At 40.2% G+C, this 23,131-nt stretch overlaps 1 non-coding gene across 1 annotated transcript; it reads left to right on the forward strand.

Moving 5' to 3' along the window:
* The first annotated feature begins 9,214 nt into the window (after positions 1 to 9,214).
* LOC130978886 (small nucleolar RNA R71) lies at positions 9,215 to 9,322 on the forward strand. Its single transcript, XR_009086494.1, has one exon. It is a non-coding gene; the product is annotated as a small nucleolar RNA R71 (small nucleolar RNA).
* The last annotated feature ends 13,809 nt before the right edge of the window (positions 9,323 to 23,131 follow it).

The following is a 23,131-nucleotide window of genomic DNA, read 5'->3' on the forward strand; positions in this document are numbered from 1 at the left end:
GAACCAAGTGGACAACCAGCACAAAAGGTGTTCCAAATCAACTCAAGAGAGGGGATCTCAAACCAATTGCTAGAGGCTAGCTGGATTTTATTGGGCGTTCCATACTACCTTCCAGCAACTGCTCCGAAGTCACTATCAAGAGAGCAGTGATGATCCACTGTATTATGCAAGAAAACAAAGTGGAGGTTCATCAACTGATTTCTTGTGAGCTCTACACAATTGCAAATAAAAACTCTAAAGACGCCAAGTTGGCTTACCCAAACCTGATCTTTCTGCTATGTAAAGAGGATGGGGTGAAGATGGGAGTAGATGAGTTCATCCCAGTCGAACATCCAATCACCAAGAAGTCAATGGAGGGACAACAAGTACAAGAAAACTCCATCAAAAGGAGGGCGGAGGAATTCCTCCCAGAAATCCCTTAGATTGACTACTGGACCCGCCTAGAAGCATCTGTTACCAAGTTGCAAGAAACTATGGATCAACTAAAGAAAGAACAGAAGAATCAAAATTTTATGATCTGCAAACTGCTTAAAGAACAGGAGAAGCAAGGGCATGAACTACAGGAGCTGAAACGCCAGAAGCTTTCTCTTGAAGGTTCAGACAACCCACAAATTGAAGGAGCATCCATCTCCCAAAATAAAGGTTGTTGAGTCCTAATCTTAATCCTGTGATAACTTCTGCTATTAGAAATCTATCTTAGGAGTCATATGAGTTATAGTAATTAGTATTTTTATTTTTATTTTTATTTTTATCATCTCCAAGTAAGCTATAATTTATTTGTCTCATCATCATTAAACATGAATAAAATAGCAGATATTTTTAGAATAAGGAGGCAATTTTTTTCGAGTTCTTAATAAAAAAAATTCAAATTATTTTGATGTGGTGGCAATACTTTTTGTTCTTTGAATGAATGCTTGAACAGTGCATAATTTTGATCTTGTTGTTTATGAATGTTAAAATTGTTGGCTCTTGAAAGAATGATGAATAAAGAGAAATGTTATTGGTAATCTAAAAAATCATGAAATTGATTCTTGATGCAAGAAAAAGCAGTGAAAAAAAAGAAAAAAAAAAGAAGAAAAAGAAAAAGAAAGCAGAAAAATCCAATAGCCCTTAAAACCAAAAGGAAAGGGTAAAAAGGATCCAAGGCTTTGAGCATCAATGGATAGAAGGGCCTAAAGGAATAAAATCTTGGCCTAAGCGGCTGAACCCAGCTGTCCCTAACCATGTGCTTGTGGCATGCAGGTCCAAGTGAAAAGCTTGAGACTGAGTGGTTAAAGTCGTGATCCAAAAGAGTGTGCTTAAGAACTCTGGACACCTATAGTTGGGGACTTTAGCAAAGCTGAGTCACAATCGAAAAAGGTTCACCCAGTTATGTGTCTGTGGCATTTATGTATCCGGTGGTAATACTGGAAGACAAAGTGCTTAGGGCCACGGCCAAGACTCATAAGGTAGCTGTATTCAGGAATCAACATACTAAACTAGGAGAATCAATAACACTATCTGAATTCTGAGTTCCTATGGATGCCAATCATTCTAAACTTCAAGGGATGAAGTGAGATGCCAAAACTGTTCAGAAGCAAAAAGCTACTAGTCCCGCTCATCTAATTAGAATTGAGCTTCATGTAAAACTCTGAGATTGTCTCTTGATCTTCGTGCTATCCTATTTTATTTGCCTAGTTGTTTGGGGACAAGCAACAGTTTAAGTTTGGTGTTGTGATGAGCGGATATTTTATACGCTTTTTGAGGGTGTTTTAATATAGTTTTTAGTAAGATCTAGCTACTTTTTAGTATATTTTTATTAGTTTTTATGCAAAAATCACATTTCTAGACTTTACTATGAATTTGTGTGTTTTTCTGTATATTCAGGTATTTTCTGGCTGAAATTGAGGGACCTGAGCAAAAATCTGATTCAGAGGCTGATAGAGGACTGCTGATGCTGTTGGATTCTGACCTCCCTGCACTCAAAGTGCAATTTTTTGAGCTACAGAAATCCAAATGGTGCTCTCTCAATTGTGCTGGAAATTAGACATCCAGGGCTTTCCAGCAATATATAAAAGTCTATACTTTGCTCAAGTTTAGATGACGTAAACTGGCGTTTAACGCCAGCTTTCTGCCCTATTATGGCGTCAAACGCCAGAAACAAGTTGCAAATGATGTGCGGAAAATGATCCGACACAAAACTCACCGGCAAGTGTACCGGGTCGCATCAAGTAATAATAACTCACATGAGTGAGGTCGATCCCACAGGGATTGAAGAATTGAGCAATTTTAATTTAGTGGTTGATTTAGTCAAGCGAATCAAGTATTGGTTGAGTGTTTTGTATCCAACAGTAAGTAAACAACAGGAAATGTAAAGGGGGAAGGGAAGAATTGCAGAAATTAAAAGGAACTGAAAGAAAAAGAACTGAATCTTAAAGACCAAGAAATTAAATGACTGAAACTTAAAGTGCAAGAAATGTAAATTCCAGTAACTTAAAGTGCATGAAATATAAATTGCTTGAATGAAAAAGGGATTCGAGGACTGGGATATCAGAATTTAAGCAAAGGGAAATTAAATTGCAACAATTAATAAAGCAGAAGTTGAATTAGAAGTAACTAGACATCAACTTTGGTGATGATAAGAACATCACCTTGAAACACTAGAATTCATTCTTAAGAACTCTGAAAAATACCTAATCTAAGCAACAAGATGAACCGTCAGTTGTCCATACACGAAACAATCCCCGGCAACGGCGCCAAAAACTTGGTATGCGAAATTGTGATCACTACTTTTCACAACTCAAATAATCCCTGGTAATGGCCCCAAAAACTTGGTGCTCAATACCATGGCATAAACACAACTTCGCACAACTAACCAGCAAGTGCACTGGGTCGTCCAAGTAATAAACCTTACGCGAGTAAGGGTCGATCCCACGGAGATTGTTGGTATGAAGCAAGCTATGGTCACCTTGTAAATCTCAGTCATGCAGACTCAAATGGTTATGGATGATATATGAATAAAACATAAAGATAAGGATAGAGATACTTATGTATTTCATTGGTGAGAGCTTCAGATAAGCGTATGAAGATGCTTTGTCCCTTCCGTCTCTCTGCTTTCCTACTGTCTTCATCAAATCCTTCTTACTCCTTTCCATGGCAAGCTTATGCAAGGGTTTCACCGTTGTCAGTGGCTACCTCCCATCCTTTCAGTGGAAATGTTCAACGCACCCTGTCACGGGACGGCTATCCAGCTGTCGGTTCTCGATCATGTCGGAATAGAATCCAGTGATTCTTTTGCGTCTGTCACTAATGCCCCACAATCGCGAGTTTGAAGCACGTCACAGTCATTCAATCATTGAATCCTACTCAGAATACCACAGACAAGGTTAGACCTTCCGGATTCTCTTGAATGCCGCCATCAATTCTAGCCTATACCACGAAGACTCTGATCTCACGGAATGGCTGGCTCGTTTGTCAGGCGAGCGCTCGGTTGTCAGGCGATCAACCATGCATCGTGTATCAGGAATCCAAGAGATATTCACTGAATCTAAGGTAGAACGGAGGTGGTTGTCAGTCACACGTTCATAGGTGAGAATGATGATGAGTGTCACGGATCATCACATTCATCAAGTTGAAGAACAAGTGATATCTTGGAACAAGAACAAGCTGAATTGAATAGAAGAACAATAGTAATTGCATTAATACTCGAGGTACAGCAGAGCTCCACACCTTAATCTATGGTGTGTAGAAACTCCACGGTTGAAAATACATAAGAACAAGGTCTAGGCATGGCCGAATGGCCAGCCTCCCAAAGAGGGTTCAATCATAAAAACATGATCAAAAGATGTAAATACAATAGTAAAAGGTCCTATTTATAGGGAACTAGTAGCTTAAGAATTACAAAGATGAGTAAATGACATAAATATCCACTTCCGGGCCCACATGGTGTGTGCTTGGGCTGAGCATTGAAGCATTTTCGTGTAGAGACTCTTCTTGGAGTTAAACGCCAGCTTTTGTGCCAGTTTGGGCGTTTAACTCCCACTTTGGTGCCAGTTTCGGCGTTTAACGCTGGGAATTCTGAAGGTGACTTTGAACGCCGGTTTCGGCCATCAAATCTTGGACAAAGTATAGACTATCATATATTGCTGGAAAGCCCAGGATGTCTACTTTCCAACGCCGTTAAGAGCGCGCCAATTGGGCCTCTGTAGCTCCAGAAAACCTTCTTCGAGTGCAGGGAGGTCAGAATCCAACAGCATCTGCAGTCCTTTTCAGTCTCTGAATCAGATTTTTGCTCAGGTCCCTCAATTTCAGCCAGAAAATACCTGAAATCACAGAAAAACACACAAACTCATAGTAAAGTCCAGAAAAGTGAATTTTAACTAAAAACTAATAAAAATATACTAAAAACTCAACTAAATATACTAAAAACATACTAAAAACAATGCCAAAAAGCGTACAAATTATCCGCTCATCACAACACCAAACTTAAATTGTTGCTTGTCCCCAAGCAACTGAAAATCAAATAAGATAAAAAGGAAGAGAATATGCAATGAACTCCAAAAATATCTATGAAGATCAGTATTAATTAGATGAGCGGGGCTTTTAGCTTTTTGCCTCTGAATAGTTTTGGCATCTCACTTTATCCTTTGAAATTCAGAATGATTGGCTTCTTTAGGAACTCAGAATCCAGATAGTGTTATTGATTCTCCTTGTTAAGTATGATGATTCTTGAACACAGCTACTTTATGAGTCTTGGCCGTGGCCCAAAGCACTCTGTCTTCCAGTATTACCACCGGATACATACATGCCACAGACACATAATTGGGTGAACCTTTTCAGATTGTGACTCAGCTTTGCTAGAGTCCCCAATTAGAGGTGTCCAGGGTTCTTAAGCACACTCTTTTTACCTTGGATCACGACTTTAACCGCTCAGTCTCAAGTTTTCACTTGACACCTTCACGCCACAAGCACATGGTTAGGGACAGCTTGGTTTAGCCGCTTAGGCCAGGATGTTATTCCTGTAGGCCCTCCTATCCATTGATGCTCAAAACCTTGGATCCTTTTTATTACCCTTGCCTTTTGGTTTAAAGGGCTATTGGCTTTTTCTGCTTGCTCTTTCTTTTTCTCTTCTATTTTTTTTCGTTTTTTTTTGTATTCACTGCTTTTTCTTGCTTCAAGAATCATTTTTATGATTTTTCAGATCCTCAGTAACATATCTCCTTTTTCATCATTCTTTCAAGAGCCAACAACTTTAACATTCATGAACCACAAATTCAAAAGACATATGCAATGTTTAAGCATACATTCAGAAAACAAAAGTATTGCCACCACATCAAAATAATTAATCTGTTATAAAATCTGAAATTCATGCAATTCTTTTCTTTTTTCCATTAAGAACATTTTTTTTATTCAAAAAAGGTGATGGATTCATAGGACATTCATAACTTTAAGGCATAGACACTAATGATCATAAGACACAAACATGGATAAACATAAAGCATAATTTTTGAAAAACAGAAAAATAAAGAACAAGGAGATTAAAGAACGGGTCCACCTTAGTGATGGCGGCTTGTTCTTCCTCTTGAAGGTCTTATGGAGTGCTTGAGCTCCTCAATGTCTCTTCCTTGTCTTTGTTGCTCCTCTCTCATGATTCTTTGATCTTCTCTAATTTCATGGAGGAGGATGGAATGTTCTTGGTGCTCCACCCTTAGTTGTCCCATGTTGGAACTCAATTCTCCTAGGGAGGTGTTGATTTGCTCTCAATAGTCTTGTGGAGGAAAGTGCATCCCTTGAGGCATCTCAGGGATTTCATGATGAGAGGGGTCTCTTGTTTGCTCCATCCTTTTCTTAGTGATGGGCTTATCCTCATCAATGAGGATGTCTCCTTCTATGTCCACTCCAACTGAATAAAAGAGGGGACAAATAAGATGAGGAAAGGCTAACCTTGCCAAGGTAGAGGACTTGTCCGCCACCTTATAGAGTTCTTGGGCTATAACCTCATGAACTTCCACTTCCTCTCCAATCATGATACTATGAATCATGATGGCCCGCTCTAGAGTAACTTCTGACCGGTTGCTAGTGGGGATGATTGAGCGTTGGATAAACTCCAACCATCCTCTAGCCACGGGCTTGAGGTCATGCCTTCTCAATTGAACCGGCTTCCCTCTTGAATCTCTCTTCCATTGGGCGCCCTCTTCACAAATGTCTATGAGGACTTGGTCTAACCTTTGATCAAAGTTGACCCTTCTAGTGTAAGGATGTTCATCTCCTTGCATCATGGGCAAGTTGAATGCCAACCTTACATTTTCCGGACTAAAATCTAAGTATTTCCCCCGAACCATTGTAAGCCAATTCTTTGGATCCGGGTTCACACTTTGATCATGGTTCTTGGTGATCCATGCATTGGCATAGAACTCTTGAACCATTAAGATTCCGACTTGTTGAATGGGGTTGGTGATAACTTCCCAACCTCTTCTTCGAATCTCATGTCGGATCTCCGGATATTTACTCTTTTTGAGTTTGAAAGGGACCTCGGGGATCACCTTCTTCAAGGCCACAACTTCATAGAAGTGGTCTTGATGCACCCTTGAGATGAATCTCTCCATCTCCCATGACTCGGAGGTGGAAGCTTTTGCCTTCCCTTTCCTCTTTTTAGAGGTTTCTCCGGCCTTGGATGCCATAAATGGTTATGGAAAAACAAAAAGCAATGCTTTTACCACACCAAACTTAAAAGGTTTGCTCGTCCTCGAGCAAAAGAAGAAAGAAGAGAGTAGAAGAAGAAGAAATGGAGGAGAGGGAGATGGCTTTGTGGTTCGGCCAAAAGGGGAAGAAGTAGTGTGAAAATGAAGGAGTGAAGATGGGTTTATATAGGGGTGAAGAGAGGGATAGGGTTCGGCCATTATGGGTGGGTTTGGGAGGGAAAGTGGTTTGAATTTGAATGGTGAGGTAGGTGGGGTTTTATGAAGGATGGATGTGAGTGGTGAAGAGAAAGATGGGATTTGATAGGTGAAGGGTTTTTGGGGAAGAGTGGTTGAGGTGATTGGTGAATGGGTGAAGAAGAGAGAGGGTGGTGGGGTAGGTGGGGATCCTGTGGGGTCCACAGATCCTGAGGTGTCAAGGAAAATTCAACCCTGCACCAAGTATTGTGCGAAAATGCACTATGTGCCAATTCTGGCGTTAAACGCCGGGCTGGTGCCCATTTCTGGTGTTTAACGCCAAGTTCTTGCCCTTTTCTGGCATTTAACGCCAGTCTTGTGCCCCTTTCTGGCGTTAAACGCTCAGAATGGTGCCAGACTGGGCGTTAAACGCCCAACTGCTACCCTTACTGGCGTTTAAACGCCAGCAAGTTCTCCTCCAGGGTGTGCTATTTTTCTTTCTGTTTTTCATTCTGTTTTTGCTTTTTCAATTGATTTTGTGACTTCTCATGATCATCAACCTACAGAAAACATAAAATAACAAAGGAAAATAGATTAAATATAACATTGGGTTGCCTCCCAACAAGCGCTTCTTTAATGTCAGTAGCTTGACAGTGGGCTCTCATGGAGCCTCACAGATACTCAGAGCAATGTTGGAACCTCCCAACACCAAACTTAGAGTTTGAATGCGGGGGTTCAACACCAAACTTAGAGTTTGGTTGTGGCCTCCCAACACCAAACTTAGAGTTTGACTGAGGGGGCTCTGTTTGGCTCTGATTTGAGAGAAGCTCTTCATGCTTCCTCTCCATGGTGACAGAGGGATATCCTTGAGCCTTAAACACAAAGGATTCTTCATTCACTTGAATGATCAGTTCACCTCTATCAACATCAATCATAGCCTTTGCTGTGGCTAGGAAGGGTCTGCCAAGGATGATGGATTCATCCATGCACTTCCCAGTCTCTAGGACTATGAAATCAGTAGGGATGTAATGGTCTTCAACTTTTACCAGAACATCCTCTACAAATCCATAAGCTTGTTTTCTTGAGTTGTCTGCCATCTCTAGTGAGATTCTTGCAGCTTGTACCTCAGAGATCCCTAGCTTCTCCATTACAGAGAGAGGCATGAGGTTTACACTTGACCCTAAGTCACACAGAGCCTTCTTGAAGGTCATGGTGCCTATGGTACAAGGTATTGAAAACTTCCCGGGATCTTGTCTCTTTTGAGGTAATTTCTGCCTAGACAAGTCATCCAGTTCTTTGGTGAGCAAAGGAGGTTCGTTCTCCCAAGTCTCATTACCAAATAACTTGTCATTTAGCTTCATGATTGCTCCAAGGTATTTAGCAACTTGCTCTTCAGTGACATACTCATCCTCTTCAGAGGAAGAATACTCATCAGAGCTCATGAATGGCAGAAGTAAATCAAATGGAATCTCTATGGTCTCAGTGTGATCCTCAAATTCCCATGGTTCCTCATTAGGGAACTCATTGGAGGCCAGTGGACGTCCATTGAGGTCTTCCTCAGTGGCGTTCACTGCCTCTTCCTCCTCTCCAAATTCGGCCATGTTGATGGCCTTGCACTCTCCTTTTGGATTTTCTTCTGTATTGCTTGGAAGAGTACTAGGAGGGAGTTCGGTAATTTTTTTACTCAGCTGTCCCACTTGTGCCTCCAAATTTCTAATGGAGGACCTTGTTTCAGTCATGAAACTTTGAGTGGTTTTGATTAGATCAGAGACCATGGTTGCTAAGTCAGAGTGGTTCTGCTTAGAATTCTCTGTCTGTTGCTGAGAAGATGATGGAAAAGGCTTGCCATTGCTAAACCTGTTTCTTCCACCATTATTGTTGTTGAAACCTTGTTGAGGTCTCTGTTGATCCTTCCATGAGAAATTTGGATGATTTTTCCATGAAGAATTATAGGTGTTTCCATAGGGTTCTCCCATGTAATTCACCTCTTCCATTGAAGGGTTCTCAGGATCATAAGCTTCTTCTTCAGATGAAGCATCCTTAGTACTGCTTGGTGCATTTTGCATTCCAGACAGACTTTGAGAAATCAAATTGACTTGCTGAGTCAATATCTTGTTCTGAGCCAGTATGGCATTCAGAGTATCAATCTCAAGAACCCCTTTCTTCTGATTTGCCCCATTGTTCCCAGGATTCCTTTCAGAAGTGTACATGAATTGGTTATTTGCATCCATTTCAATTAGTTCTTGAGCTTCTGTAGGCATCTTCTTCAGATGAAGAGATCCTCCAGCAGAGCTATCCAAAGACATCTTGGACAGTTCAGAGAGACCATCATAGAAAATACCTATGATGCTCCATTCAGAAAGCATGTCAGAAGGACATTTTCTGATCAATTGTTTGTATCTTTCCCAAGCTTCATAGAGGGATTCACCTTCCTTCTGTCTGAAGGTTTGGACTTCCACTCTAAGCTTACTCAATTTTTGAGGTGGAAAGAACTTTGCCAAGAGGGCATTGACTAGCTTTTCCCAAGAGTTCAGGCTTTCTTTAGGTTGTGAGTCCAACCATGTCCTAGCTCTGTCTCTTACAGCAAAAGGGAATAGCATAAGTCTATAGACCTCAGGGTCAACCCCATTAGTCTTGACAGTGTCACAGATTTGCAAGAATTCAGCTAAGAACTGATGAGGATCTTCCAATGGAAGTCCATAGAACTTGCAATTCTGTTGCATTAGAGAAACTAATTGAGGCTTAAGCTCAAAGTTGTTTGCTCCAATGGCAGGGATAGAGATGCTTCTCCCATAGAAGTCGGGAGTAGGTGCAGTAAAGTCACCCAGCACCTTCCTTGCATTGTTAGCATTGTTGTTATTTTCAGCTGCCATAGGTTTTTCTTCCTTGAAGATTTCTGTTAGGTCCTCTACAGAGAGTTGTGCCTTAGCTTCTCTTAGCTTTCGCTTCAGGGTCCTTTCAGGTTCAGGATCAGCCTCAACAAGAATGCTCTTGTCTTTGCTCCTGCTCATATGAAAGAGAAGAGAACAAGAAAATGTGGAATCCTCTATGTCACAGTATAGAGATTCCTTGAGGTGTCAGAGGAACAGAAAAATAAAAGAAAGAGGTAGAAGAATTCGAACTTAGTGAGATAGAGTTCGAATTGTGCATTGAGGAGGAGTGGTACTCCATAAATAGAAGGATGTGAGAAGAGGGGAAGAAATTTCGAAAATTAAGTTAAAAAGATTTTAAAAACATTTTGAAAAACTTTAATTGATTTTCGAAAACCAAGAGTGGGAAAGAAATCAAGTAATTTTTGAAAAAGATTTTGAAAGTAGAAGTTAAAAAGATATGATTGAAAACTATTTTGAAAAAGATGTGATTAAAAAGATATGATTGAAAAGATATGATTTGAAAACAATTTTAAAAAGATTTGATTTTAAGAATTAATGACTTGCCTAACAAGAAAAGATATGATTCAAACATTAAACCTCTCTCAACAGAAAAGGCAACATACTTGATATGTTCAATCAAATCATTAATTGTTAGCAAGTATCTTTGAAAAAGGAAAGAAATTGATTTTGAAAAAGATTTGATTGAAAAGATATGGTTTGAAAAAGATTTGATTTTGAAAAATTTTGAAAACTTGAAAAAAAATCTGAATTAAAAACAGAATCTTCCCTCTTGTGCCATCCTGGCGTTAAACGCCCAGAATGGTGCACATTCTGGCGTTTAACGCCCAATGCTCTACCTTTTTGGGCGTTAAACGCCTAACCAGGCACCCTGGCTGGCGTTTAAACGCCAGTCTGTCCTTCTTCACTGGGCCTTTTGAACGCCCAGCTTTTTCTGTGTAATTCCTCTGCTGCATGTTCTGAATCTTCAGTTCCCTGTACTATTGACTTGAAAAATAGAACCAAGATCAAATAAACAATGCATGCAAGACACCAAACTTAAAATGAGACATTAGACTTGACAAGAAACATAAAATATTTTTGGATTTTTTTTTATTTTTATAATTTTTTTTTGATTTTTTCGAAAATTAAGTGGAAAAGAAAATAAAGGCATCAAAATTCTTAATGAGAATTCCAGGAATCATGCAATGTTAGTTTAAAGCTTTAGTCTAAAGGAATTAGACATGAATAGCCAAGCATCAGCAGGACACTGCATTCAAGAGCTAAATTGATGAGAATCAATCAGCTTTGGTGATGATAAGAACATCACCTTGAAACACTAGAATTCATTCTTAAGAACTCTGAAAAATACCTAATCTAAGCAACAAGATGAATCGTCAGTTGTCCATACACAAAACAATCCCCGGCAACGGCGCCAAAAACTTGGTATGCGAAATTGTGATCACTACTTTTCACAACTCAAATAATCCCTGGTAATGGCCCCAAAAACTTGGTGCTCAATACCATGGCATAAACACAACTTCGCACAACTAACCAGCAAGTGCACTGGGTCGTCCAAGTAATAAACCTTACGCGAGTAAGGGTCGATCCCACGGAGATTGTTGGTATGAAGCAAGCTATGGTCACCTTGTAAATCTCAGTCAGGCAGACTCAAATGGTTATGGATGATATATGAATAAAACATAAAGATAAGGATAGAGATACTTATGTATTTCATTGGTGAGAGCTTCAGATAAGCGTATGAAGATGCTTTGTCCCTTCCGTCTCTCTGCTTTCCTACTGTCTTCATCCAATCCTTCTTACTCCTTTCCATGGCAAGCTTATGCAAGGGTTTCACCGTTGTCAGTGGCTACCTCCCATCCTTTCAGTGGAAATGTTCAACGCACCCTGTCACGGGACGGCTATCCAGCTGTCGGTTCTCGATCATGTCGGAATAGAATGCAGTGATTCTTTTACGTCTATCACTAACGCCCCACAATCGCGAGTTTGAAGCACGTCACAGTCATTCAATCATTGAATCCTACTCAGAATACCACAGACAAGGTTAGACCTTCCGGATTCTCTTGAATGCCGCCATCAATTCTAGCCTATACCACGAAGACTCTGATCTCACGGAATGGCTGGCTCATTTGTTAGGCGAGCGCTCGGTTGTCAGGCGATCAACCATGCATCGTGTATCAGGAATCCAAGAGATATTCACTCAATCTAAGGTAGAACGGAGATGGTTGTCAGTCACACGTTCATAGGTGAGAATGATGATGAGTGTCACGGATCATCACATTCATCAAGTTGAAGAACAAGTGATATCTTGGAACAAGAACAAGCTGAATTGAATAGAAGAACAATAGTAATTGCATTAATACTCGAGGTACAGCAGAGCTCCACACCTTAATCTATGGTGTGTAGAAACTCCACCGTTGAAAATACATAAGAACAAGGTCTAGGCATGGCCGAATGGCCAACCTCCCAAAGAGGGTTCAATCATAAAAACATGATCAAAAGATGTAAATACAATAGTAAAAGGTCCTATTTATAGGGAACTAGTAGCTTAAGAATTACAAAGATGAGTAAATGACATAAATATCCACTTCCGGGCCCACTTGGTGTGTGCTTGGGCTGAGCATTGAAGCATTTTCGTGTAGAGACTCTTCTTGGAGTTAAACGCCAGCTTTTGTGCCAGTTTGGGCGTTTAACTCCCACTTTGGTGCCAGTTCCGGCGTTTAACGCTGGGAATTCTGAAGGTGACTTTGAACGCCGGTTTCGGCCATCAAATCTTGGGCAAAGTATGGACTATCATATATTGCTGGAAAGCCCAGGATGTCTACTTTCCAACGCTGTTAAGAGCGCGCCAATTGGGCTTCTGTAGCTCCAGAAAATCCTCTTCGAGTGCAGGGAGGTCAGAATCCAACAGCATCTGCAGTCCTTTTCAGTCTCTGAATCAGATTTTTGCTCAGGTCCCTCAATTTCAGCCAGAAAATACCTGAAATCATAGAAAAACACACAAACTCATAGTAAAGTCCAGAAAAGTGAATTTTAACTAAAAACTAATAAAAATATACTAAAAACTCAACTAAATATACTAAAAACATACTAAAAACAATGCCAAAAAGCGTACAAATTATCCGCTCATTAGTGCGCCAGATTCTACTGCCCGTGCGTGCTGATGCTGCCGAGAGTCCTTGGTGCTTGCCAATTTGGTGCGCTGGCTGTGCACCACAAAATGCTGCCCTGCCCTCGCGGAGGGCAGGGCAGTGTTTCCAAAAGTGAAGTTCCAAGTTCGAAACTTGGTGGATGCACACGCCACTTCTTTTCCTTGGTTTTCTTGGCACCAAATTAAGGCCTAGTTCCTTGCTTCCTCATGGTGCTGTGTTCGATCCTTGTGGCAAGCATTGGTAGGCTTTTTACTTTGATTTATTTTCCATGAAGGCCCGATATTGCTCTTGAGGAGGGCAGGGCAGATTTTTTGCTCCCTTTGATCTATGGCACCAATTTGTGCTCCGCCCTTAAGGAGGGCAGGGCAGTGTTGCTTCTCAAGCTTGTTTCATTATGTTGCCCTCTTGGAGGGCAGTATTTGCTTCCTCCCTTCCATGTGCCACACTTCTTCTTCCCTTGGGCCACGCTTTCTTTAAGCCACGTTTTTCCTCTTTTCTTCCTTTCTTCACCTACAAGAAACCAAAACAACCACTCAAAGTTTCTCTAAACTCATAAGGTTTATAATTCATTAAAAATCAATTAATTCTTGCTTAAACCTCATGATTTAGCATTAATTTCATGGTGGTTGTTTGATTTAAAGAAGTTATGCATTTTCATTCCAAATCACTTACTTAGGATGCAAGAAAGTGCATAAAGACTAATAAAACAAGTGAAATTAGCTTGAAAAATGGGTATATGATGAATTGTCATCACAATACCAAACTTAAATCTTGCTTGTCCCCAAGCAAGCATCAAAACTAAGAGAAAATGAAATGAACAAGAATAGCAAACATATCCTTATTAGGCATATAGCAGAACTTGATTTATGGAGTTTTTATGCAGACAATGATAACTCAATTATTGTTGCTGTTACATAATATACATTTTTCCTCAAAGGCTTACTAAACTTGCTGTTATAAGGTTTACTCTTTATTTGCTCCCTTGCTAACTTTTCTTTTCTCATGTTGCTTAACAAGCTTATTATTCTTTTGGAGGCTTGGTGTCTAATGTTGCAGTAGTAGCCTTTGGCTTTATTTTTACTCAACATCTTTCCACCACAGACACATGGCTCACTATTTCTTCCTAGGATCATTGATGCCCAGCATCTCTTTGGATAACTAAATGTTCTGTATCTAGGTTGCTCTTTATTGTGGACTTTCAATTGGTCATCCCAAATCAGTTGATCTAAGTGACCGGGTTTTGAAATACCCCTCAGAATTTACTTATCCAAGCATATCCTAGTACAAGAACACCACAGGCATGTGTCCTAGGGTCCAAGCTATTGGTGTCCAGCCTTTATTCTTTGTTTTTCTTGCCACATTAGCTTTTTCTTCTTCCTTTTTCTTTCTATTTTATTTTTGTTCTCAATGGCTTTTTCTTTATTGATAGGAACCTTCATAACAGCAAGCTAGCTCACACTTCAATGGAAATGATATTATGCAGCAATTATTTCATGAGTTATACATTTAATCAAACACATATACCACCATTGACTTCTATTCTACTTATGCAACATTGGATATTTACTTTTCAATTCAAACAAAATCTCTTTTATTCAAGCATATGGGGAAACAAAACAAAATTCAAGCTAAGTGATGAATGACAAGCATTATGCAGATTATCATACTTGATTAAACAACTTCACTTGCAACTAGATAAACACTTTAGCAGGATATTTAATGGTTCCCATGTTCAAAGCAATTCACAGCAGCAAGGATTAAGTTTAGATACAACCTTTGAAGTTGCAGCCCTTTGATTCTTCCTTCTGTTGTGTTTTCTTTGAGTTAAGATGCACAATATCTTCAATTGTTGACTCATGTCCTGCATATTTCTCAAAGTTGCTTGCTTCTCAAGCCCTTAATTGCATGGTTAGTATGCATAAATTGAGTGTGGCTTTTGAATTTATTTAGGTGTTGGAGACACCAAACTTAATTGCTTGCCACTGCCTCTTATGCAACAAGTTAACCATATGTAAAACCTTGTATCCTTGCTAAAGGTTATGGAATTAAAGCTAGAAAGCAGTTAATTAGTTGGATAATTTGTTTGATTGCTTAGAGCTAGCACTATGCAAGAGGTGAGAATGTGTTTTTAAATGAGATTTTTAGTGGAACACCAAACTTAAAATCCTTCATTCTCCCTTAGATTGTTTTGGTGTGAAACACCAAACTTAGCTCCTTGCGTTACAAAGCAATTATTCAACATTCTTATTGAAATAAGCTAGAAAAAGGGAACTACCTCAGGTTGGGTTGCCTCCCAACAAGCGCTTCTTTATTGTCATTAGCTTGACATCCTCAATTCTTTGATCATGGAGGCTGAAAATCATAGTGCTTCAGCTTTTCACCTCTTATTGTGAACCTCCTTCCAGTCTCCTCTTTGATGATCTCTAGGTGTTCAAGTGAAAGGACCCGGTTCACAGTGTAGTATTCAGATAACTGTGGAGACACCTTCATTGGTTGGGTGTTTAACACCACTTTATCCCCTGGTGAAAAGCCTTTAGTATGGATTTTCTTGTTTCTCCACCCTCTTGGCCTTTTTTTCTTTTCTTTCTCAAAAGATACTCCCTGCCTTGGTTGTTCTTTGTCTGGGATGTTGAATTTCTCATCTGGGGGTTTTGGATCTAGTTCCTCCTTGACTTCTTTGGTTTGTTGCACCATCTCTACTGCTTTCAAGCGTGGATTTAAAAGTCTTGGAGTTAACTCATTGACTGCCTCCTTCAAACTTTGATCTCTGGCCTTATCCTTCATAAAATCTTCTTCTTGAATGGGTTCATGCAAGGTTTTAAAAACATGGAATGCTAGATGCTCATCATGCACTCTCAGCAACAATTCCCCTTTTTCCACATCTATCAATGATCTTCCCGTAGCTAGGAAAGGCCTTCCCATGATGATGGGAGTGTCAGGGTCCTCTTCTATATCTGAGATAACAAAGTCAACAGGGAGAAAGAATTTTCCCACTTTTACCAACACATTCTCCACAACTCCCAGTGCTTGCTTAGTGGATTTGTCAGCCATTTGGAGAACTATTTGTGTGGACTTCAACTCAGAAATTTGAAGTTTCTTCATTAGAGACAAAGGCATCAAGTTTATGCTTGCACCGAGGTCACATAATGACTTCTCAATTGTTATGTTTCCTATGGTGCAAGGTATGTAAAAAGTCCCAGGATCATCTTTCTTCTCTGGCAACTCTCTTTGGAGGATAGCACTACATTCCTTTGTCATCTCAACAATCTGTCCTTCCTTCAGGGATCTTTTCTTTGTCAGCACTTCCTTCATGAATTTGGCATATAGTGGCATCTGTTCAAGTGCTTCCAAGAAAGGAATATTGATGCTAAGTGTCTTGAATATGTCCAGGAATTTTGAGTATTGCTTATCCTCATTTTCTTTTTTAAACCTCTGAGGGTATGGAAGTTTGGGGACATAAGGATTCACTCCTTTCCTCTTCTCTTGTAGTTGTGATTCAAGGGTGTTCTTGTATCCCTTTGAAATTTGTACATTTTTGGTTTCTTGATCCTCTTTACTTTTCCCCTCTGTCTCTTCTTGTGGAACTTCTCTGTTGTGTTCGTCCTGATTGATGGCTTCCTTCTTCATAGTCTTCTCACTTTCCACTGTGATTGCTTTGCACTCCTCCCATTTTGTGGCTTTTCCTTTGTCCCTTGGGTGTTCTTCAGTGACATTGGAGAAGGCATTTGCTCTCTTCTCATCCATTTCTGAAATTTGCTTAACCATTTGCCCCATGTGTCTCTCAAGGTTTCTGATTAAGGTTTCTTGGTTTTTGAATGCCAGGGTCTGATCTTTCCTTGCAGCTTCCTGATCTTGTCTTGTCAATTCTTGATTTTTCATGAGTTTCTCCATCGTTTTCTCTAGACTTGAGATTCTTTGAGAGTCTGAATTTGGTTGTGGTTGTGTGAAATGAGATGGTTGTTGTTGGAAGTTGTCTGAATTAATTGTGGGGGTACTTTGTGGGTGGGATGTGGTTGTGGAAAAGTTATTCTGGTGGTTTTGTATGTTATTATGGGGTTGGTGATATATGCTTTGTGAATTTTTGAATTGGTTAGTATTATTGGATGAATGGTTATGGTTGCTTGTGTTGCTGAGGCTGCCAGAGTTGAAGTCCCTTTGTCCTTGATTCTGATGCTCACCCCAACTTGAATTAGAATGAGTCTTCCAGGGAGTCTTGTGTGCATTACCATGAAAATTGTGTTGAAATGAACTTGAAGTATTGTTCATGCATTGCACCTGCTCAGGGCTTTGTTGCTCAAAATTGAATGTCCCAAAACTTTCTTCAGATTGATTCCACCCATGTGAGGTTTGAGATTGGCATTGTGTGTTTACTGCAACACCTTGCAGTCCATCAATTTTCTTGGCCATCATTTCTATTTGTTGCTGAAGCTGTTGATGCATCTGTTTGTTTTGTGCCAAGAGAACGTCAACACCTTCAAGCTCCAGCACATCCCTTCTCTGGGCTGGTTTGCGTTGTCTTTGATGAGCAAAGAAATATTGATTGTTTGCCACCATCTCTATGAGGTTTTGGGCTTCCTCTGCTATCTTCATTAGCTGCAATGAGCCTCCTGCTGAATGATCTAATGCTTCTTGAGCTTTCTGAGTCAACCCTTCATAGAAGTTTTGGAGTCTATCCCACTCACTAAACATTTCTGGGGGACATTTCCTGATTAAGGCCTTGTATCTCTCCCAGGCATAATACAGCGACTCTCCATCCATTTGAATGAATGTTTGCACCTCTGTTTTCAGCTTGATAATCCTTTGGGGATGATAGAACTTGGCTAGGAATTTGCTCACTAAGTCTTCCCAATTATTGATGCTTTCTTTGGGAAATGTCTCTAGCCATTGAGTGGCCTTATCCTTCAGAGAGAATGGAAACAGCAGTAGCTTGTAGATGTCTGGATGCACACCACTTGTTTTGATAGTTTCACAAATCCTGAGGAAGATGGATAAGTGTTGGTTTGGATCTTCAAGCGGACTTCCTCCATAGGAGCAATTGTTCTGCACCAGAGTGATAAGTTGAGGCTTCAACTCAAAATTATTTGCATGAACATTGGGAGTGAGTATGCTACTCCCGCAGTTTCTTGCATTGGGGATAGTGTAAGAGGCCAACACCCTTCTTGCAGGCTGGGTATTGTTGCTCACTCCCTCTTTACGCACCTCAGCCTCCATGACTTGCAAGAATCACAAACAAACCAAATGAAACCTGGACATTCTAATGCTAGAATGTGGTTAGAGGGTTAGGTGACACAATGTGTCAAGCAGTTAATATGCTTAGTTAAAAAGAAAAAAAAATGCTTAATCTAGACCACCACCTTACTTAATCATTATCAATCTAATTCAATCCCCGGCAACGGCGCCAAAAACTTGATGTGCGGAAAATGATCCGACACAAAACTCACCGGCAAGTGTACCGGGTCGCATCAAGTAATAATAACTCACATGAGTGAGGTCGATCCCACAGGGATTGAAGGATTGAGCAATTTTAGTTTAGTGGTTGATTTAGTCAAGCGAATCAAGTATTAGTTGAGTGTTTTGTATCCAACAGTAAGTAAACAACAGGAAATGTAAAGGGGGAAGGGAAGAATTGCAGAAATTAAAAGGAACTGAAAGAAAAAGAACTGAATCTTAAAGAGCAGGAAATTAAATGACTAAAACTTAAAGTGCAAGATATGTAAATTGCAGTAACTTAAAGTGCAAGAAATATAGATTGCTTGAATGAAAAAGGGATTCGAGGACTGGGATATCAGAATTTAAGCAAAGGGAAATTAAATTGCAACAATTAATAAAGCAGAAGTTGAATTAGAAGTAACTAGAACTCAAACAGTAAGGAAATTGAATTGCAGCAGAGGTTCACAGAAGAACCAAAAGGAAAATTGGGTCTCAGGACTCCAGAGACTAGATAGCAAGGTCTAGATCTCAATTGCCTTCCCAGATCCAAATTCTCAAAGCAATTAACAAGAAATTGAAGAAGAAGCAGTAAAGGGAATGTAATTGAACTCAATTATGCAGAAGAGAAATTAAAGAGCTCTTGAGTGGAGATTGAGACAGAATTTCCTCAATTCTTAACACCCAAGACTCAAACAAGAAAAGTAAAAATGCCCAAGCAAGAACCAGGAAGAAGAGAGATCAATTCTCCTCCCAAATTCTCAGAGGTCTCCGTGAAGTCTCTCAAAGAAAATTTAAAAGTTTCAAAATAAAAGTGAAGATTCAAAGTTCAAAAGAAAGGTCCTAATTACATCAAACTAGCTCTTATTTATACACTTTCTATTCTTGGATCTTGAGATTTGGATGGGCTTTTGATTTGGTGAAGAAATGAATTAAATTGGATTTTTAATTCAATTTTTAGCCCAAAAACATTTGCTTCCAGGAGGCTGCCCTGCCCTTGTGGAGGGCAGGGTAGAAAATGGTGCGTGCGTCCCTTGGTGCGTGCGTGTTGGTGCTGCAGGATGCTGCCCTGCTCTTGTGGAGGGCAGGGCAGAGTTTTTTGGTGCGCCAGATTCTGCTGCCCGTGCGTGCTGATGCTGCCGAGAGTCCTTGGTGCGTGCCAATCTGGTGCGCTGGCTGTGCACCACAAAATGCTACCCTGCCCTCGCGGAGGGCAGGGCAGTGTTTCCAAAAGTGAAGTTCCAAGTTCGAAACTTGGTGGATGCACACGCTACTTCTTTTTCTTGGTTTTCTTGGCACCAAATTAAGGCCTAGTTCCTTGCTTCCTCATGGTGCCGTGTTCGATCCTTGTGGCAAGCATTGGTAGGCTTTTTCCTTTGATTTATTTTCCATGAAGGCCCGATATTGCTCTTAAGGAGGGCAGGGCAGAATTTTTGCTCCCTTTGATCCATGGCACCAATTTGTGCTCTGCCCTTGAGGAGGGCAGGGCAGTGTTGCTTCTCAAGCTTGTTTCATTATGTTGCCCTCCTAGAGGGCAGTATTTGCTTCCTCCCTTCCATGCGCCACACTTCTTCTTCCCTTGGGCCACGCTTTCTTTAAGCCACGTTTTTCCTCTTTTCTTCCTTTCTTCACCTACAAGAAACCAAAACAACCACTCAAAGTATCTCTAAACTCATAAGGTTTATAATTCATTAAAAATCAATTAATTCTTGCTTAAACCTCATGATTTAGCATTAATTTCATGGTGGTTGTTTGATTTAAAGAAGTTATGCATTTTCATTCCAAATCACTTACTTAGGATACAAGAAAGTGCATAAAGACTAATAAAACAAGTGAAATTAGCTTGAAAAATGGGTATATGATGACTTGTCATCAGCAAACGCCAAAAACAGGTTACAAACTAGTATTTAACTCCAAGAATGGCCTATGCACGTGAAAGCTTCAATGCTCAGCCCCAGCACACACCAAGTGGGCCCCAGAAATGGATTTCTACACTATCTATCTTAGTTTACTCATTTTCTATAAACCTAGGTTACTAGTTGAGTATATAAACTACTTTTAGAGATTTATTTTAGATCTCATGACATTTTTACATCTAAACTTGTATCTTTGACGGCATGAGTCTCTAAACCCCATGGTTGGGGTGAGGAGCTCTGCAGTATCTCGATGAATTAATGCAAGTATTTCTGTTTTCTATTCAATCTCACTAGTCTCTATTCTAAGATATTCGTTCGCACTTCAACATGATGAATGTGATGATCCGTGACCATTATCACCATTCTCAACCTATTAACGCGTGCCTAACAACCACTTCCTTTCTACCTTAGATTGAACTTATATCTCTTGGGCTTCTGGTTCACGAGTTTGACTGCCTCTCCTGACAACAGAGCGTTCAATCTGTGAGTCCAGAGTCTTCGTGGTATAAGCTATAACCAATTGGCAGCATTCCTGAGATCCGAAAAGTCTAAACCTTGTCTGTGGTATTTCGAGTAGGATCTGGGAGGGGATGTCTGTGATGAGCTTCAAACTCACGAACGTTTGGCATAGTGACAGACGCAAAAGGATCACTGGATCCTATTCCAACACAAGTGAGAACCAACAGAAGATTAGCCATGTACATGGACCCTTTTCCCTGAGAGGATGGCTGGTAGCCATTGACAACGGTGATCCACCAACATATAGCTTGCCATGGAAGGAGACCTGCGTGCATGAAGAAGAAGACAGTAGGAACGCAAAATTTCAAAAGACAAAGCATCTCCAAAACTCCAACCCATTATCCATTACTGCGTACCAAATATTCCTTTCATGCTTTTTCACTTTTCACAATTAAAACTAAGAACCCTATTGATATCCTGACTAAGAATAATAAATAACCATAGCTTGTTTCAAGCCGGCAATCTCGGTGGGATCGACCCTTACTCACGTAAGGTATTACTTGGACGACCCATTGCACTTGCTGGTTAGTTGTGCGGAATTACATAGTGTGAGTGTAATTTTCGTGCACCAGGCATCTCAGGGATTTCTTGATGAGGGACTTCCTCATTCTCTTGTTGAGGTCCATGAGTGGGCTCTCTTGTTTGCTCCATCCTCTTTTTAGTTATGAGCTTGTCCTCTTCAATGAGGATGTCTTCCTCTATGACAATTCTGGCTAAATTGCATAGGTGATAGATGAGATGAGGAAAGGCTAACCTTGCCAACGTGGAGGGCTTGTCAGCCACCTTATATAGTTATAGAGGTATGATCTCAGGAACTTCCACTTCCTCTCCAATCATGATGCTTTGGATCATGATAGCCCGATCCACAGTTACTTCGGATCGGTTGCTAGTAGGAATGATAGAGCGTTGGATGAACTCTAACCATCCTCTAGCCATGGGTTTGAGGTCAAGCCTTCTCTGTCGAACCAGCTTGCTTTTGGAGTCTCTCTTCTATTGGGCTCTTTCTACACATATGTCCATGAGGACTTGGTCCAACCTTTGATCAAAGTTGACCCTTCTTGTGAAAGGATGAAGATCTCCTTACATCATTGGCAAGTTGAATGCCAATCTCACATTTTTTGGACTGAAATCTAAGTATTTCCCCTGAACCATTGTGAGCCAATTCTTTGGGTTCAGTTTCATACTTGGATCATGGTTCTTAGTGATCCATGCATTAGCATAGAACTCTTGAACCATTAGGATTCCGACTTGTTTGATGGGGTTGGTGAGAGCTTCCCAACCTCTTCTTCAAATCTCTTGTTGGATCTCCGGATATTTGCTCTTTTTGAGCTTGAAGGGGACCTTGCGGATCACCTTCTTCTTGGCCACAACTTCAGAAAAGTGGTCTTGATGGACCTTTGAGATGGAAGCAATTGCCTTTCCTTTCCTCTTTCTAGAGGTTTCTTCGACCTTAGGTGCCATTAATAGTTATGAAAAAAAATAAAAAGCAACGCTTTTTCCACACCAAACTTAAAAGGTTTGCTCGTCCTCGAGCAAAAGAAGAAAGAAAGGAGTAGAAAAAGAATAAATGGAGGAGATAGAGGTGGAGGAGTGGAGTGGTTCGGCCAAGGGGGGTTTGGAGTGTTTGTGTTGTGTGAAAATGAAGGAATAAGGAGGGGTATATATAGGGTAAGGGGGAGAGGGAGTCCGTGTGATAGGGGTTGGGTTTGGGAAGGAAATAGTTTGAATTTGAGTGGGTGTGGGTGATATGCGGAAAACGATCCGACACGAAACTCACCGGCAAGTGTACCGGGTAGCATCAAGTAATAAAACTCACATGAGTGAGGTCGATCCCACAGGGATTGAAGGATTGAGCAATTTTAGTTTAGTGGGTAATTTAGTCAAGCAAATCAAGTATTGGTTGAGTTGATTGTAATTGATAGAAACTAGATTGCTTGAAATGTAAAGGGAGAGGGGAGAATTGCAGTAAATTAAAGAGCAGGAAAGTAAAAGAAATTGAAGCTTAAATTGCAAGTAAGATAAAGTGCAGAAACTTAGATTGCAAGAAATGTAAATAACTGAAGCTTAGAGTGCAAGAAATGTAAATTGCTTGAATCATAAAAGGAATTGGGAGTTGGGATTGTAGAATTTAAACAAGCAAAGGTAAATTGCAGCAAGCAGAAAAGCAGAAGATGAATTGAATTGAAGTGGATTTCAAACAGAAGAGTAAAAAAGCCTTGAAAATTTAGAACAGAGAAGCAATGCTTAATTTGCAGCAAATTGAAAGTGGTTGAAGATCTCAGGAGTGGAAGAGACTAGATAACAAGTCTAGATCTCAAATTTTTCCTCGATCCAACAAGAACAATTGCAAAGGAAATAAAGGAAAGTAGATT

The sequence above is a fragment of the Arachis stenosperma genome, chromosome 4 (assembly GCF_014773155.1).
Source record: "Arachis stenosperma cultivar V10309 chromosome 4, arast.V10309.gnm1.PFL2, whole genome shotgun sequence".
Classification (NCBI taxonomy): domain Eukaryota; kingdom Viridiplantae; phylum Streptophyta; class Magnoliopsida; order Fabales; family Fabaceae; genus Arachis; species Arachis stenosperma.